A 20,870-nucleotide genomic window follows, 5' to 3' on the forward strand; every position below is an offset into this window, starting at 1 on the left:
TATATATATATATATATATATATATATATATATATATATATATATATATATATGAACACCATTTTTAAAGGAAAGAGAGACTATGGGAAAGTAAACTGAAATTATAAGCAACACAATGGAATCTAAGGTCAACAAGTCAACAGGCAAACATAATGCAACATTAAAAATGAAATACAAACATAAGGTTTACAATTTAATATGACTTCTTTGTAAAGAATAGAATAAATTTTTCTAAAAATCATCAAATAGCCGGAAGACATTAGATTAAATCAGCATTATTGTTAGTATATTTACCTTGAGTTAGTTAATCGATCAAATTAATAAAGTGTTATTATTATTGGCTCACATGGAGCTTTCAAGCAGGTCATGAAAGATCAGATTGAAAACCTGTGGTGCCCCCTGGAAGTTGAGTGAGAACAACTCTCCCCAGACGCCAAGCCTCTCCACCTCCTTCCATAGTATTTGCTAATAAATTTGCGATATCGCAACAGTCTCTCGCCATTGAATTTACTGCTGGCAGCGACCATTGGTCTATACTGCAAATCAAGTGTCACTTAGCCTTCGAAGATCCTAGTTCTCTTCGCGCTGGTAAAGCGGAGGTCTGGTCAGTGTCTTCTCCTCGGTCTTTCCATCCTCCTTGATCCTTCTCGGTTATTTGGTATCAAACATTTGGGGGGAGCGATGAGGCAATGGCAGGGAATCCGTGATAGGGGTGTAGAACTTGTTGATATGCAGCTTCAGTGTACTTCATTCCCTATAAGGCTTATTCATGTTTGGCCTATGCAGCAGTCTGTCTGGCTCACGCATGTGGTTCATATGTATTTTTCTCCGCATTCAACCGTTTTCTTTAATATGTCAGCCGTTTTCATAATCGTTAGTCATTATATCTTTGCAACCATTCCCCTGATTCCAATTTCTCCTATTGTGTTTTCAATTTTTTTTCGGAATTGTTCCTAGTGCTCCTACTATTGTAGGTATTATTTTGATTTTCTTCATCATCCAAATCCTTTTTAACTCTCTGGCTAGCTCTGCGTATTTATTTTGTTTCTCCTTTTCTTTCATACTCAACATGTGATCAACTGGGAGAGCAAAATCTACAAGTTGACAGGATTTTTCTTTCTTATTAATTATTACGTCACATGGTCTTCTTGCTTGGATGGGTTTATCAGTTTGTACGTTCATGCCCCATAAGATTTTCTGATTCTCGTTTCAAGTACTGTTGCCGGCTTCTGTTTGTACCATCTGTAGCCGTTCCTGTATCCAGTTTGGGTTTAGTTTATATGTGGTGTTAGTCTCCACATTCAAGGGATTTCCTTAACATTTCTGCAGTTTTCGTTATTGAAATTCATAGTATTTTCTCAGCCATCCCTCTGATTCCAATCTCTTCGATCTTTTTCCAAATTTTATTATTAATGTTGTTGTTGTTTTTGTTGTTGTTATTAGTATTACTATTATTATTATTATTATTATTATTATTATTATTATTATTATTATTATTATTATTATTATGTAATTACTAGAAATATTCACACAAGTATTCACTATTCATTGCTCGGTGTGTTTTCCAGTGTTATTGACATGAATTTTACTGTGATTTACTTCGCCTCTTTCAATAACTTTTGAAAAATATTTCGGTCTTTTACAAACATCCGTTTACCATTTACTTTTCTCCAGCAACGATCACGAATAAGCTTTCCCCAATATGTCAATAGTGTTCATACCTTTTTAATCTAGGTTTGCCTGGTACATTCTCAATCTTCTTATTCTCTTTGACATATTAGAAACATTGGGTGAGTATATGTCTGCCAGTTTGTTAGATGTCGACTAGGTTTAATGTCATTGATATCGTGCATTTTTCTTCTTTTTCCTTTCCTTGTATTCTTCTTCTTCGTCTTCTTCTCCTTCTTCTTTTCTTTCTTCTTCTTCTTATTATTATAGTAGTAGTAGTAGTAGTAGTAGTAGTTGTACGAGTGGTTTTAATTAGTAGTTGGCACTAAAATTCTTACATGAGCCATTGTCAGTAAGCTTTCATTTTGTTATGCTTGGAGTCACGCCAGATTTTTTAAAATACGTTTAGTTTCTTTGGATAATGATTAAAAAGGATTTACATTCACGCAACAGCTGTTTACCAATAAGTTAAACTTGATAAAAGCAGTTGATGTTCTGTAGAGTTTGAGGGCAATAAACTTTATAAGCTTCTAGTAGACTTCTGTTTATTTCAAGATGAACCTGAATAGTTCTCTCCCATCTGATATTATAACCTTACTTAAAACGTCACAACCAATTTCCTTGCCATAAAGAGATTCCGATGATATTACCGATCTTCGTTGGGAAGATGACATTTCATACTTTCTCTGAATTCTTTAAATTTAGTACCGTTTCTAAAGCCGCTACTCTGTTTACCTAAATTGAATTCTTCCTTTTCTTCTTCTTCTTTTTCTTCTTCTTCTTCTTCTTCTTCTTCTTCTTCTTCTTCTTTGTTATTCTTATTCTTATTATTGTTATTATTTTTATTGTTGTTGTTATTATTATTATTATTATTATTATTATTATTATTATTATTATTATTATTATGTAGCAGATGTTTTGTGTTGTCAGTTATTCCTGTTTCCTCCGAAATTAGCTTGAGTCTTCTTTGATAACTAATTTCTGTGTTGTACACTTTTTAACCGCATCTTCTATTCTTCTGGTTGTCAGATTGTTTTCGTTAAAAAGCTGGTTGTGTTCCCAGGACTTGCATTCACTTTGCTGTCTGTGTTCTTCTTTCTGGATATAATTTTGTAAGATTATATGTTGTATTATATGAAATAAAGAAGAAAATATATATTACGTGGAAAAGAAAAGATTTCTTTCCGATTAAATACTCATGTAGTCAAAATACAGTTACACGAATAAATATAGTTGAGGAACTACAGATTACTTCCCGGGTTGTTAGCACCCTAGCCCTTCATGGGCGTGCTTTGGCCGTAGGTGGAGGAATACATAGAAATGCAGCCCCATAATCCCCTGTATTCTATCGACCTCTTTGTCTGCACAGTCATGAAGTGAGCATGAATATTTCTGTCTCTCCGTAAATGAGGGGTGCACACCCTCCCACTCAACACTAGTTTAGGGTAGTTTGTTTAAGTCACGGTGAAAAGCAATTGCAAATTCTATGTAAAAATATTGTAATATATATTGTATAAATTAAATAAAATAAAATAGTTAATTATATTTCATATATCTGGCGATTGTGCCGTATTATGTGTTTTTTTGTGTCTGCCATAAATGTCTTAAGTCGGATGAGGTGGCCCTGAGGGGGAAGAAAGAGAATTTCAGCCAGAATGCCACCACACTTATCTTGAGAAAATGAAAAATCCACACACTAACAGTCAACATCTCAGGTATGCTTTTCGTCTTGTGACTCAGGCCCTAATGACTGATCCATCTTCACATCATTATGGGGTCGTTTCTAAGACTTCTTACCGTGTCTTTATCGTTGAGATATCGCTTATTCCCCCGGGAAGCTGGTGGTATTCCGAGGACTAAACTATAGTACAACATTGTAAAATATTTAAGAGGATATATTATTTTCTAGCATGGAATGATTTCGACCTGCCGGGTTTTAATAGATTACGGCACAATCTACCATATTGTTCCATAAATCGAGAGTTGTTTTTCGCATAGAAACAATCTCGACCCTACGGAAAAATACACGAACACAACTCCAAAGATAATAGAAACTAGACAAATATAAAAGAAATGAGTTCCACGGTTTTAAAAACTGAACGAACTTTAAATATATTTAGGGCAGATGAAAAAGGACTCTATACGATAAACGAATACCTTAATCACGGTTTAAAAACAATTTCAAAGGAAAATGAAAGAATGACAGACCGATACACACGTGCGCACAAACGAAAACAAAAAATGGACTCGGAACATTCAGAACCTGAAAAAACTTGTTTTCCACCTACGAGGAAACTAACCGTTACATATAAAAGATCGATTCAGAATTAAAAATGTGTACCCTTCCTACATCTATACACATGAAACTTATTCACATGTAAAAAGAGTATTGAAAAAATAATCTTTCGATTAGAAAACAAAGTCAGAAATGTGTCCCTCTAGGAAATAAAAGACAAAACGTGTCTCTAGTAAATGCGGATATATATATATATATATATATATATATATATATATATATATATATATATATATATATATATATATATATATATATAACTACTTCATTTACCCACATAAATTTATCCGAAAGTATAGATTTATGCGTAAACTTAAAGCATTTATTTAAAAAATGCTCAATACGTAGGTAAAGCTAGTTAGTAATTTATTAAATATATATGACGATTAAGCTACACTGAATATTCGGCATTTCATCCACTCTAGGATTCATCAGGCTTATGCGCGATTTCTGTGGTTGTTTATCGTTTTTATATTGTCCTCTTCTATTGAGGATTTAGTTAGCCAATCAGCTTTCTAGTATCCACCGCGCCCCTTCCTATAAACCAATGAGCATGCATTTTATCGAACAAAGGATCTGTTTTAAAACTAGGTTTTGAGGCAGACATTTTTCTTGTTAGTATATATAAATATACATATGTGTACATACATATATGCATATATATATATACATATATATATACATACATATATGTGTGATCGTATATGTATATTCATGTTTAGTTAATTTATTTATTTGTTTATTTTCTATTGTTTTTGTTAGTTCTAAAACTATTTTGTATCGCTATCCTAGAGTAAATGTTATTTTGTGAACACAGTTATTTGCTATTTCTCTTCGACATTTTAATAGATTTTGGGGTTCTTTAAAGTACAGGATAGCAAATTTTTCATGAAGTCATAATCTACATGGGTCGTCTAAATGCATACACTTGGTAGCTTGTCTTATTATTTTCCATTCGACTACCGGCGAATATCCGCTTTCTTTGAGCTCCCAGTATTTATTCGCTAGTGCTATTTTTATACAGTGTTTTTTTTATTTTTGAATGTACTTTTGTGGTCATAGTATCGGTTTTTTGACCACAAAAGTGCATTCAACAATAAAACCACCGTATAAAAACAACACTAGTGAATAATTGCTGGGAACTCAAAGAAAGCGGATATATATATATATATATATATATATATATATATATAATATATATATATATATATATATATATATATATATCAAGATATACATATATATATGTGTGTGTGTGTAAAGTCATGCATTGTTACATGAAAAAAAGAAATAATTTAAAAACAGACATATTACAATTGATATTACTTTAAAAACGAACAGGATCTTTTCTATAATTATCGTTTTTTTTTTTCTTTTTCTATCCTTAAAATCCATGTGTTACACAACATTAACTCAAACGTCTATCCATACTCGCGGTTTCATGTTTGGAACACTCGACTAATTGATGTATTTGTTTATCTATCTTTAATTGGCTGTTTCCCCATTTAAGTTTATTTTCGTTTTCTTAACTGTATCATTGATAGTCTGTTCGTCTTGATACCCAGGCCCTAGTGAGTGACCCATCTTCACATCGTTATGGGACCGGTTCTAAAACTCCTAACTATTTCTTTATCGTTGTGATATCGTTTATTCCCCCGGGAAGCTTGTTGTGTTCCCAGGACGTTCACCAACTACGTAACTATCCCCGGGGACCGATAGTACCACATTTCAAAATATTTACAAATATTCTTTCCGATACACGAGTAATATTTTCTTGCTTTATTTATATTCATTTAAATAATTTCATTTAATTAAACTGATCTTTAGCGCATGAAATAGCTAGTACCAAGGGCAAATGAATGTATGTTGAATGTGAACAGACTCTCGAGGATACAGTTAAGAAAACGAAAATAAAAGTTAATGAGGAAGCAGCCAATTAAAGATAGATAAACAAACACATCAATTAGCCGAGTGTTCTGAAAATGAAACCGCGAGTATGGATAGACGTTTGATTTGCCGTTGTGTAATACATGTATTTTAAGGATTGAAAAGGTATAAAAACGAAAATTATAGAAAATATCCTGTAAGCTTTTAAAGTAATATCAATTGTAATGTGTCTGTTTTTAAAATAGAGAGAAAAACAGAAGGAAAAAGGCAGAATGCTGTTAGCTGAAACCGAAGAAATAAAGGGGAATCACCCGTTGATCGAGGCGCTCGAGTCAGAATCGGTTTGACTCTGTCAATTAAACAGGCCAGCGCTTTGAAAGCAGGTCATCTAGTGTTGTCCGGCTTCCAATAATGTGAATGATAGCGAAATCTGTTGTATCCGAGTTCCAGTTTTCGAATTCTTGATTATTTTAAGAGGAATTAATGAGCGACTAGTATTAATCGGTTTCCGGAGTTTAAATTTTCTGGTTAAGCGAAATTAGAGTTTGCGATAAGTTCTTACTCCGAGTGTATAGATAGCGGTATATGCTATCACACGTGATAATCCCATATTCACACCGTCAGTTACCTGGTTACTGATGGGAACGAGTGAGATATTGGTCGGAAAATATTAAAACGGAATCGCAAAGTCCGATGAGCATAGGTAGCCTTTTAAATAGTACTTTATACTAGTGAGGTGATAATCGTCAATAACGCTAGTCAGTGTCCTTAGTGAGTGATATGGAACCTGTGGGGTATTGATCAGCACAATGTCAACAAGTGTTCGATAAATCTAGGCTGCATTTGACCAGTCCATAAGGATGAATAGGAATATGCCTTAGTATTAAGACCCTTGGTAAATGTCCTGCGGTTACTATACCACCGGTAAGCCGTACAACAGTCTATGGAAGATTGGAAGGGTTAGGAAACATACCAAAGGGTACAAGATTCCTACAATGGGCAATGCCTTAAGAGACTTTCGATAGTCATTACTCCAAGCATAATGAGGTGCTCGTTGCTGAAAACTGCAAGGCCTGAGAGTCTCTGGTGATTGTTGATGCCATAAATTGATCATTGCGAGTCACGTATGGGGACATATTCAGACGAGAAGTATCGTGTTAGAAATCCCGTATTACGAAATATGAATCGTCTCCCGTAAGGTAGAGACGGAGATATTCAGAGAAGTATCGTTGACGAAATACGAAGCGGCTCCGGTAAGGTAGTGATTAATATATTCTAAAATGAAGTATTGTGGAAGTATTGTCGAATAAATTCCGTATAACGAAATACGAAGCGTCTTCTGTAAGGGATATACGGAAATATTCAGAGAAGATGTATTGTGTAATAAATCTCGAATGATGAAATACGTAACGTCTCCAGTAATATAGAGACGGGGATATTATGAGAACTATCGCTGAAGAAGTCCAGTTTGAAGCAATGTGTAAACGTCTCTAGTACGGTAGAGACAGACGTTGTCAGAGAAGAAGTAACTAAATTAGTGTGGGGCTAAGAAAGGTTTTTATTTTTCGATCTATGGTCGATAACTGCCCCAGAAATATGCTAATGAAAACTGAGTTAGAGCCTTTTATTCAGGTGGCAATCCTAAAGAATTGCCGACTGATTCTGCCAGGTAGAAAGAGAACCGGTTTAGTCCTCGATGTGAAATACACTTCCTTTGTAAATGGAGAACATTTCCGGGAACATTAAACAATATTGCTGAAAAATGTTTATTTTGAAATATTTTGTCATGGCTACAGAAGGTACCTTAAGTGACGGTCTTCAAGAAATCGTTTATGGGGAATTTTCTTACTAACAGAAAGTTGCCTAGTTATTGTGCATGGCGAGGGAGCAAATTATTCAATCAGAACGAACCAGATCATGACGTGTAGGACGAGGATTGGTTGGATGAGAAAACCAGGTCCGTTTCGACATACCAACCATCCATTTATAAATAGATAAACGGGCAGACAATTAATTTTTCGCGTTTGTTTAGAGTCTGGAGTTTTGGAAGAGTTGATTGCGTATCTGTCCACCGCCTCACCTCGCATGAAATCACCCGTTCATTGACTGATCGACAAGTGAGAAAATCGGTTGTTAAAAACAAGAAAATTCCCCGTTTGAATAACTATCGAAGACTACAAGAAAAAGAAAAATATAATCTATATATATATTTTATTATTTTTATCTTTTCTGGTGATGACTGTTTGTATACATTGTCCTGTTCGTCTTGTAATAATTCATCTTTATGAAAAAAACTAGACCCAGAGTCTGCGCGAATATTCATCACCATTATTGTTAGTTAACGTTGCAGACAAACACCAACTATAATGAGTGATATTTTTCATCGAGCGGCCGGCTAGTGCGAGTGACATGATCGATAATCTACCGTATCTAGCATTCGGATCGCATCGTTATATCAACCCTGTCATCATAGAAGTGGCTGCGACTGCGGCGTTGAACTTTTGTGAGTGTTCGAACCGAACCACCGGGAACTACCCTCGTGTATAACTAGTGATCTGCTGTCATATAGCATTTTATGCTATACATGTACGGCTGCTCACCTGTGTTTTATTGGTTCGGTTTGACAAAAATGTGACCTGTAACTTGATGGATACCATGGTTCCTATGTTTACACCTTCTGAGTGAGATCGGGTCTTTGCAGAACATTATGTATTATTGATGTGCTAACACCTGGTTAATTTGGTAACGATGTGCTAACACCTATATTCGGCATAAACACGTTGACACCCCGGTCCCCACTGGATCAGCGAAGGTAAGCAAGTTGAAACTGGCCAGTACTAAATAGGTGAATATTTGAGTGTTCCAGATGTTATATCTGCTCTCAGCTTAGCTTGGCATTGTTTTCAGTCATTCTGGACTTCTCCATCCAACTGGATTCAAATAGTACGAATTTAGGAGAGGTGGGTTGTTTATTGCACAATCCTTGGCTTACAATTAAACGCGCAGCTGCCCCCCAGGGGCTATCCTTTGTCTTTCGAGACTGAACGGAGACATCGGTTAACAACTAGTTAAACATGTGCTTCTGGATTGTTGTGCCTTCAAGGCATTTAGAAATTATAATCACAAGTTTAAGGTGTTTTGATGATTTGGTTCACTGCCATAATTGAATCCATATTGGGATGTGCTGAATATGCTGAATATGTACCCGTTGGTAATTGACCAAATCAGTAAATTGGCAACTATATATGTTAATTGTTCCTTATTTAATTTATAATCTGAGGAATCAACCATGTCTCGTCTTTGCTGTTCTATTCAGTTGCCGCGATTTCATTTTATTCTTATTTTATCCTCTACACAGGCTACAATGTAATCAAAGTTAGTTCGACTTAAATCGCCGGCAACGCAGCCGATTATTAAAAAGATAATAACAAACAATCCGTGTTTATTTATCGATCAGATTTCATAACTTGGATCGTAGATGAATTCCTGTGTTCTTCTTCTAGCCACATGCCTCTCAGAGTTTAACACACCATTACGGACAATAACATGTATTGTGATTATCTTTGGCAAGATATGATTGAAGTCAAGTATTTTCCTCTTTGTGATTCAGCCACATATGTTGGTGAGTATTTTAATCAGTATTGTGTATTATTAAATAGTTGAGACTATTCAAGCAGCTTATTACATTTCTACGTTCATGTGCTGATGTACCATACCTCATGCCTGTTGTATTCTTCACCTGCTGAAATGCGATTCTATGTTTTTTAACTTACTACTTCCATAAATCTCTTTACCCATCCTTAAATAATTTACACAGTGTATCATCCTCATTTTTACATCAAGTCTAATGCACTTCGCATCGTTTTCATAACAATCTTTTTACATTTATGCAGTTTTTACGCAGTTTATACTGTATTTGCAGTTAGTTGCTCATAAATCATTTTTCAGACAGTCGGAAATTAGTAAGGAGAACTAGATTGTCAATCCATCGCTGTGTGCGTTTATTTATATAAAACACTATGGTGATCAAATGTCATAGCAATGGAAAAAATGGATCGATGAATTCTTATTCTTTAGTTTCAGATGGAAAACCGTGTTAGTTATTATTACACGCCAACGAATTTGCAATAGTTGCTACGAATTCATAATCGGGACTCTATAAGGTCATCGTCTACTCCATGTCCAATATTTACTACCAACCACCCATAACACAATTCATCATCTCACAAAGCTGTCACAATAAAACTTGTAATATCATGCAATATCAACATACAAGCTCAGGTAAGATGTGCAATGTATGATCATGAAAATTCAGATTTACATACCGCTGACTAGTCCTAATCTATATAGTAAAACATCACGTCTATGTGTGTCTGCCTGTACACGAAAAGGCTCCTATAGAGGTTAGTGTAATACTAAACTCATCACATACAGTGACAGAAGAGGTATCAAGGATCGAAATACGTATGTAGGTTTTGAATAGGGATGGTTGATTAAAAGTATTGAGTCTGCGTTCGCGATCGCTCCCCAAGGACATAAGAATACTTTGATAAGTAAGTTTCTGCTAGAAATAGAAATCTATAATAAAACTATGGAGTTTGCGTTCGCGCACTTGCCCCCAATAGAATGGAAATATTCAACAAACTATAATAAGAACTTTCGGTATCTATCCCAGTACGTATATTCTGATAAGTATGTTTCAGTTTAAAAGACACACACACACACACACATACACACACACACACACACATATATATATATATATATATATATATATATATATATATATATATATATATATATATATATATATATGACTAGCAGTTCAGCTCGGCTTTGCTCGGACCCTATGTACTTTTGATACATTGCCCTATGTGTGACTACACTTTATGAAAGATGTCAAATGTTTAGTCCAAAATTTGTCTGAGTAATTTCGTATAGCCTGCAAGAAATCGGAATCTATGAAAAAACTGTGGAGTTTGCGTTCGCGCACTTGCCTCCATAGAATGGAAATATTCAACAAACTATAATAAGAACTTTTGGTATCTATCGCAGTACGTATACTCTGATAAGTATGATTCAGTCTAAAGACACACCCCCACACACTCCCATATATATATATATATATATATATATATATATATATATATATATATATATATATATATATATATATATATATATATATATATATATAAACTAGCAATCTATCTCGGCTTCGCTCGGATCCTATGTACTTTTCAAAACTTGCAGTACGTGTGAATACACTTCATGAAAGATGTCAAGTGTTTAGACCAAAATTTGTCTGAGTAATTTCATATAGCCTGCAGAGGTCAACGTTTTTAATCTTTGGCCCCAATTTTGACCCCTTAGCATTTATAATTTTGGTCTTAAATCAAAATACAAAGTTTAACCCATGTTCCAGTTACCTATATCTAAGTTTTTAAGTCTGTAGACCCAAAATTCTCGGAGGAAATTTGTAAGATCTGCAAAGGTAAACTCTTTTAACTTTGACCTTTTGCCAGATAAATGTTCGCCCCAAAACTGATTAAAATTCCTGCTGCATGTTTGAATACCCCTTACGTATAAATTTCAATTGACCCGGTGGCAGCTCAAATTTTCGACCCAACCTGATTAAAAAGCTTGCCCTATGTCTGAATACCCTTTATAGAAAATTTCAAATGGTTCTATCAGAAATATCAGGTCAATTCCTTTTTACTTTGATCCCAATTTTGACTCCTTAACATTTATTCTTTCGGCTCAAATTAAATTAAAAAGAATTTCCCATATCTCAATACCCCTTATGTCAAAACTCGAGTCTCTAGAGTTAAAATTGACAGAGTTATTTCGTAGGGAATTTGCACCTGGAACTAATAGAGTGTGAAAAATGTCACAAAGTTTTAAATTTGTTTTTTTTTATTTGGATCCACATGAGAATGTTGGGATACGCGTGTTTCAGTTTGACCAGCTACGGCATAAAAAAATTATAGGGTCTACCTGGCGTTCATGAATGTGTTTACTTATTTTTAATAAAATATATTTTTAAAAGATAAGTTGTTTGTGAGTAATGCCGAATACAATTCAGGGACAGAAATATAATTTAGCCAATATGTGAATACTTTATGATAAATAATAGAGGGGTTAAACTATTTGATATCATTTTTAATGTGTGTTCTTGTTCCCTTTAAGTAATAGATATTTTTCTTTAAATATCAAGTTTACGAGAATACTCCAAAACAACTTATTTTACTAAACTATATTCTATTTAAAAAAAATAGACTAAAAAACATATTTCGGGGTAACGGTATTGACTCGAGGGTCAACCACCAGTTTTGCTCAGTATGAAAAGCTTTCGATGGAAAATTACTTAATTAGTATGCTCGGGTTATTTTACTAAACTGGCCAATTCGGGTGAATTCAATTTTGATAATGCAGAGGTAGATTGGCCGTATGTCACGTCAAACCTCGTCAGCCCTTTCCCAGGTCCCTAAATATAAGAAAGCATGCAAGAGCGAATTTTGGCAAATGAGTTGATCAGTCGAGTTGAACTGAATTCGGGGGTAAACAGAGCTTTAACAAGCACCTCTATCTACGTCCCATGCGACCGCCTAAACTTGGACTAACGGAAATATCACAGAAGATAAAATAAACAGTGGTACTTCGCAGATAGATTATTTTTCTTGTCTGAATGAACTGTTACACACCATCGTTTATATTTGCGTTGGTAAAAAAGTCATTGTTTCATTTTATTCCACTGTACGATAGCAAAACATTTTAATTTTAGCTTGACTTTGCTCGGGGCCTATGTATTGTTTATAATTTTATGTGCATATATATATATATATATATATATATATATATATATATATATATATATATATATATATAAAGTTTGGTTCATGTCCAGGTAACCTATATCTAAAATTTAAAATGTTTAGACCGAAAATTAGCGGAAAGGTTCCGCAGAGTCTGCAACGGTGAGCTCTTTAAACTTTGATGTCTTGACAGCAAAATTTACGCCGAAAAACTGATTACGAAGCTTGATGTATATCTGAATACCCGTTATGTAAATTTTCATATACCTGAACCCAATATTGGCTACATAGTTCGATAAAAAAACCGCCAACATTTTTGAACTGCAATCCTTTGGCAGTAAAGACCTGTTCTATGTTTGATTATACTTTATGTAAAATTTCAAATGTTTTGTCCAAAAATTGGCTGAGTGATTTAGTAGAGATTGCCCTACATTAACAAAAAAATGACCTGAATTTTTACCCATTAACATTTATTGTTTTGGGCTTAAATCAGATTAAAAGTTTGATCCATAGTCAAGCAACCTACATCGAAAATTTCAATTTTTCAGATCCTAAATTATCGGCGAAGTTTGATAGACTTTTCAAATGTCAAATCGCTGAATGTTTCGCCCTTTGTCTTTTACATTTCTGGCCGAAATCCGATTAAAATATTTTCCTATACACATTATGTCAAATCTAGAGTCTCTAGACTGAAAATTGAGAGAGTAATATTTTAGTAAAATGTATACACGTAGACACACATATAGATAATGCCACCTTTATACACATTTGATTACTTCTTGTAAAAAGCAGAACTGACAGCTCGAGTTTTATTTCATTCATTTGGGATTTCAAACTTAACTACTAAACGAAATAATCGACGGAAGTAAATTTATTTCAAGATACAGCAAGCAGATGTGGGCACCTACCCTATCTCTGGCTATATGCTGCGGTCTGCGTTACACCTATCTCCAGAGAGACTTTGTGCTTGTTTTCTTTTGTTTTTGTTTTTTCTCATATTCATTTTCTATTATAGCTATTTTACTTGCGGCCACCTTGTGAAAAGAGGAATAACTGGAATCGCGTATCAACGCCGTCATCGTATAGTCCACGTGACTGAACTTTCTAGGGTGTTTGACCCTTGTGGATTTCATCAAATCAGGATAGACGAGACAGTAAATTTTCTCTTTTGTATTTAGATATATTTACTATTTTTGTCGGTGCTTACATGTGGAGCTGAATTAAGAGATATATAGTAAACAATTACATGACTAGAGAGGCGTGCACATGACAGAATACATATTTTAAAGTGAAAAATAGTTAACGTTATTTATTTATTTTTTGAAAGAACGGAAAAAATATCCATCGATGTCAGCATTCATACTTTAGGTTGAAGAATAGTTAACGTTTTATATCTACTGATTGAGATGTCATGTTTCAATGTAAAACATATTTGATATATTTTTTAAAGCAAAATCACTATCAATTGACAGGAGCTATGTGAAGAATAGCTAACGTTTGCTTTAAACTACCGGTTAGCACGAGTTTTATTTTACAGTGAAGCATATTCCATGCCATTATAATACATGGCATCATCCGTGGTTTTTTTAAGAAAGGAACTTTGCTGTTGTGATTATAATTTACAAGCATGAGTTGTATTTTGAAAAAAAATGAATTTGACGTGTAACGTCTGTTGCTAATAAGTAATTAAATAATTTGAGAATGAGTGCTTAGGTGTGAACAATGATTGTCAAGAGTGATCCGATAGAATTGGGTTGATAGTGGCAGGCAGTTAGTGAGAAACAAATTGTTTTGATGGCGTATGAGGCTGCCGACAAACTGGTGTCACGGGTTATCGTGATTTCCCTGAGAGCAGCCGTGGTTATCGCTGGTTAAGAACTTCTCTAGTGTGAAGACCGCCTATGACTCGGCCAGCGGGTTTGAAATGAGATTGCCGGACTGGCAGCGAAAATTTCGATTTTGGGTGATAGCCTTTCCTGACAGGTCGCTGAGAGACAGTTGAAATGTCCACGTTGTCTTGCCAGATATGCTTGCAGAAGTGATGGAGGATGGAAACCTTAAGGTAGATTTCACTAAGGGCAGTCCGCTGAAAGTGCAGGAAGGCCTCGATTTTAACTAGGCGCAAGAGAATATTGTGGAAGGTCGACAGCTTGGTAAACAGTCCCGATCGAAAATGGTCATCAAAATTCCGCTGGCCACTATGCCGAAACAAGACAAATACTAGTAGAAAAGCCTTGAGAACGGGATCAATCTGTCTGGGTAGTCAGTTCAGCCAGGAATATAACTGGTGCACTTATGCAGCAAATCGCAGACTGGGAATTAAAATGTTGGATGACATGAAGCCACACGAACCTCCATATTGCAAGGCTTAACGACGATTTGGGAGTATTTAAACTGGCTACTCAAGAGAGGAAAAATATTAATAAATAAAAATAAAATGGTAATAATGTATTCTAAATGCGCTTTGATGCTGTTTCGTTCTTGACAATGAATTGAAAGCATTAAAATTGACAGGTGGTCAGTCATTAGGCCAGGCATCATTTCGGAAAAAGGGATGAGATAATTAAGAAGGTTATACTTTCGAAAATTAAAATGGAAAAATGTTGAAAAAAGTTTGGAGACATTTAAACTGACGAATAGAAATATCTTCGAACTTGAAAAAGTAGTTGTGAAAAGAAAAATTGCAGGAGGAGGTAGAGAAGTAAATAATTTACACAGATCCTTACGAAAAGCGAAACCGACAGTACGGATTATAATTGGGCTTAGTATTTTATAAGTAATGAATTTAACATAAAGAAAAAATATTATATTAAACTTAGAACCAATGCGATACAAGCCGTTAATTGTATGGTTTAAAATACAAATGAAAAAAAAGCGAGGAAATAAGAGCGTACTGGGTCACGATGAGCAAACAGCTCGCACACGGGTCAGATTCTCATTTGTCCCCGTTCATAAAATCGAGACAACTTGCAAATGCGATTCGTGTCACGGCGTTGCAGAAGAATAACCAAGAGTTGTCCGGATTAGCTACGATTCTGTTTTACGCGAGTTCGGAAACAATTTCATTGTTTTCCTAGGAAGTATCATCGAAAAATTATTTTGAGCCCTGATATAAACATCTGCACGCTAGCCACGAGGCACACAACCGGTCGAGCGGTGGTTGACGGCTGAGGGAGATCGGTTCGAATGTCTGCGTTTCTCGACCTTGTAGGTGTGGCCAAAAAAGGACCCCGTTCCGTCATGCTGTTGGCGGTTGTGGGGGTAAATCAGCCGAAGATTAAGTAGATGAACTGATTTTTTATGTGATACGTTTACGCAATAATGAAACGATAGAGTGCACTCTATGAATTGGATCCCAGTAAAGACAATAAGCTAAGTTGGGATTATTAAAAAACTACACGAAAAAATACGAATGGCCGCCCTTCAATAGACCGATAAAATGTTGTTTTTTTTGTTCTTTTTTTGCATGGAATTGAACTGAAAGGAAGCTACTGTAGAAACGGTAATTCTCCTAAAAAGACAGTTGTCTCAGATGGGGTAAATCAAAATAAAGGAAACAGTAGAAAAGCGAGTGGTCTTCCTTGATTAGAAATGAATTATTGCTAGATAATAACACAAATATAAACCTTTCTGGTATGAACATATACGAAATTTTGCATGATTAGCGCATGTTGCATAAATTTTTATTTTTTACATGTGAACTGATAGTTGTAGAAATACCATGTACAAACTTGATGCGCTAAGCGATAAATTATCGTAGGACGTTGTCTGTCAGCGACAAATAAGCTACAAGGCAAACTAAAGATGGGTCAGTGATGTACGGAGAAACGTATGGACGGGTTGGATTCGCCCTTATTTTTTAGAAGCTATGAGAGTTAAGGTGCAAATATTACCCAACCACTTGTGATGGTCTAATTTCACATTAATGACGGTTACTATGGAGTTCGGTTAAAGCTTTTGTTATGTGCGCATTACCGAGCGATTACCGATTGCCTTGTAAACATAATTTGTTTAGTTGATGGCACAAACCAAAATAAGGAAAAATATTGCGGATTAATTTTAATATTTAATGATAATATTGTTTTTTAAAGGAACTAATTACTTTAGGGAGAATAGTATTAAAGTTATTTTCTGTAAACGTGAGAAACAGTATGGACCCGAAGGTCTATCCGCGAGTTTTGCTCAGTGTAAGAAGATTTCGATAGAAAAGTTAATTAATTAATGTACTCAAGTAATGTTCACCAGATTGGCCAATCAGGGTGAATTCAATTTTGATAATGCAGAGGTCGATTTGCTGAATGGGACGTCGGAGCTAGTCACCTCTGTCACGTTCCCTTACTATAAGAAGGCATGCATGAGCTAATTTTGTCAATCCAGTGTGCAGTCCAGTTTAATTTAGTTGAATTGAATTAGGGTGGAAACAGAACCTTTACAAGCTCCTCCACCACGCCGCCCGCTAAACTCTCCACTCTCACTGAGAAAAGGCGACGGGAATATCACAATAATGAGAGAAGATAAAATACAAGAAACAATGATAGTTTGCAGATAAATTCCTTTTCTTGTCTGAGCCAACTGTTACATGCAACTGTAAATATTTGCGTTGGTAAAAATTATTTTCTATTTAATTACACTCTATAATAACAAACCATTGTAATCAGGTGTTTTATTTATTAATTAATCCTTCTAAAAACAAGAACTGACGACTTGAGTGCTATTTTAATTATTGTCTACGGGATGTGTAGCTTAACTACCAAATGAAACAATCAAGTAGATTTATTTTTAGGAGACAGCAAGCATGGGAACCTAGTACCTCTCAAGATACAGATTGCGGCTCGTGTAACACTCCTCTTCCCGGATACTAAGCGTTTGTTTATTATTTTTTTCTCCTTTTTTCTATTTTTGTTCTTTTACTTGCGGAACACTTGTGAAAAGAGGAATAACTGGAATCGCGTAACAAACCCCATCATCGTATAGGCGATGAAACCCCCGGTACTGAACTTTGTGTGTTCCGAAATCGGAACTACCTAGAACTACACGTTGGAGTTTCCGTTACGTTTGCGGTTGTTTGATCAAGACGTTACCCTTTGGAATTTCATAACCGTATTCAGAGGTTCAATCGCGAATACCTTTATTAACATTTTTACATGATTTTGTGTTCAAACGTACTTCACATACGTCTGACATTCGTATGTGTATCAATAAGTCACAAGTTAAAACACTCAACTTGCTGGTTTGCATTTAGGTATGGATTGCTTTTTACACGGTGAATATATATCAGGGCCTCTAGAGCATAGAGAAAGGCCAACGTTTTAATAGTCACTCATGATAGTAAGTAAAACTGGAAATATTGTCTACAAGGAATTATTTTATGAGGGATTAACACACTAATAAGTGTACCTTATTCACAAGCCGTTTAAACCCAGAGGTGTAATCAAAGGAATAAAACTGTTAAGAAATACCGAGATTATTGTATGTATTTTCGTAGAAAACTTTCAAATTGGATTTAATGACTGGATGTTGACGAATTTTGTTAGGATTAACCCCATTCTTTTAAAAATGCTAAGGCGGGGTATATGTTTCTCGGCGCAACATACTAAATATATATGTGAGTCATATGTTTATATTTTTGGTGTATATTATACACATTTTAGTTTTGGTGCTTGTGTTACAATCTGTAATTGTATATGCAATTCTATAGATTTATATTTTACAGCTTGATAATTTCTCATTTAAAGAATTTACTTTTGAGTGCTTAATTTTGATTATTGAAACGTATGGTTGGAATGGAGATTGCGCTAGGAATTCCCCACAAGTAGGAGCAATTCCCTACAGTGAAAGGAACTCTTGTTTCCTATAATTTTATTACTTTTATTTCATTACATAATATATTGTTTTACATGGTTTTACGATTTCTTTTCAATAGAGAAATAGAAATAGGTCAATGTGCGGATAATAGAATTTCGTTTTATTTTCACATGATATTTTTTTGTCGCTCTAAGCTATTCATATAAGAAAAATATTTCTGCAAAATTTTACTTTTCATTTAATTATATTTTGCTTTGGTTTCGATACCCTAAATTTGAAGCGATCTCTTTACATGCACACTCTCTTTTATTGACTATATATACTATTAAAAAATCAGACTCTATTTTTGAAGGTATATTTGGAACCCAGTCTCCGACGGGTACTTCTGCTATTACTTATTAAGCCAACTAATAACATTTTGAAATGATGTTGTTCATGGGAAGAATTTTACGCCATTGATCTCTTACCGGTTAATCGATCATGTAAAATACAGTTTCAAATCTTTGCTATACACGATTACTCCATTCTAACACTATTGGCTTTGCCATAGCTGCTAAATCAATGTTGATTAATCGTCCAGCAACAATTGCTGTTTATCTCTCTGGCCACTCAGAATCATAAAGATCGTAATGTTTAAACTTTTTAACGTGCTATTTTCAAATTAGATTCCGTTTGCTTTATGGCAGTAAACGTTGGGAACTGATTCCATGAGTGTAAAAGCAAAATTTGATTAAGTCATGTATTACAGTCTATTTCCAAATTAATCAGAGAGAAAGGCAAACGAACTGACTCCTAAATTGTGAAGTTCACACCTATTACTATCGTCGTGGTTGATATCTAGATTAAAAATATACAGACAGTAACAGACAGTAATGTTGCTACTACGGTACGGCACGACAATTACCTTCTGCGTATTTGAAGTTAAAGAGCAGGTGACAGTAGTATAGCCTAATAGCTAATACTCACTTTAATCAGGAATGTTAGACTTGAGTATTCGTTCTCTTAGGTGCCTGACATCACAAAATGCTAAATAGTACAATCCTTCAAAAAGTCACACAAATGCTGGGATATTGCTAAACATTAAGATTTAATCGGTGGCAAATGCATGTCTCAGCTAATAAAACCTAAGCTCTGATAAATGTTTGTCTCATAGTTGTTTTTATAAGGTCACAAGGTGTAATTAAATTTGAGTTGTTTGGGAGAAGTTGTGTTTTCCAATACGTAAAATTCAGACACAAGTGCAGTCCATTTTCCAAGTATGTATATATATATATATATATATATATATATATATATATATATATATATATATATATATATATATATATATATATACACACATATATATATTTATATATATAAATATATATATTTATATATATGTATATATATTTATATATATGTTTATATTTATATATATATACATATATTTATATATACATATATCTATATATACATTCGTTTTCTCATGTTTAAATTATATATACATATACATATATTTATATATCTGCATATATTTATATATATATATATTTATATATATATATTTATAAATATTTACATATATATATTTATAAATATTCATATATATATATATATATATATATATATATACGCACGCACAAACACCCACATCCACACACACACACACCCACACACACACACACACATATATATATATATATATATATATATATATATATATATATATATATATATTGATACACACACATACACACATGGAGAGTACATATTTTAAGCATAATTAAATACATGCTTTTTTATTTTTTGAGTATATGTATATATAGTATACATACCAAAATAAAAATGCATTTACATCACTGTCATTGCATGTTATTATTAATATAATTCGCCTTGCTCTACAAATTTTTGTGAGTCGGAACTAAGACACAGAATCAGATTTTGTCTTAGATTCAGAATGAGAAAATAGTCAAATAAAAAATAGAAACTCTTTAACGTCATAAGTTTTTGGCGAATTTCAAACATTCGACGAAACACATGTAAGACGAATATATGCTTTATATAAAAGTAAATGACTGTGATGTAACCGCTTCTTTGATTGCATGTTTATCTCATATATATATATATATATATATATATATATTCATATACATACGTAAGTATACATATGGGTACATATGCATATATATATACGTATATATACATATGCATTAATATACACACACACATATATATATGTATGTATATATACTTACATCTACATACACGCATACATATATATAAAATTCACTTTGTGTGTACGTTTCTTCCCGATAGTCTTCTAAACTGCTAAGCCTTGCTTTTGGAAATTTTACACAAAGCTCATTTATATGCGAGGCAGTGTGCTTAGATATGATTTTCAATGAAATTCGTCTGAT

The sequence above is a fragment of the Euprymna scolopes genome, chromosome 16, assembly GCF_053919585.1.
Source record: "Euprymna scolopes isolate OS-2025 chromosome 16, ASM5391958v1, whole genome shotgun sequence".
Lineage (NCBI taxonomy): Eukaryota > Metazoa > Mollusca > Cephalopoda > Sepiida > Sepiolidae > Euprymna > Euprymna scolopes.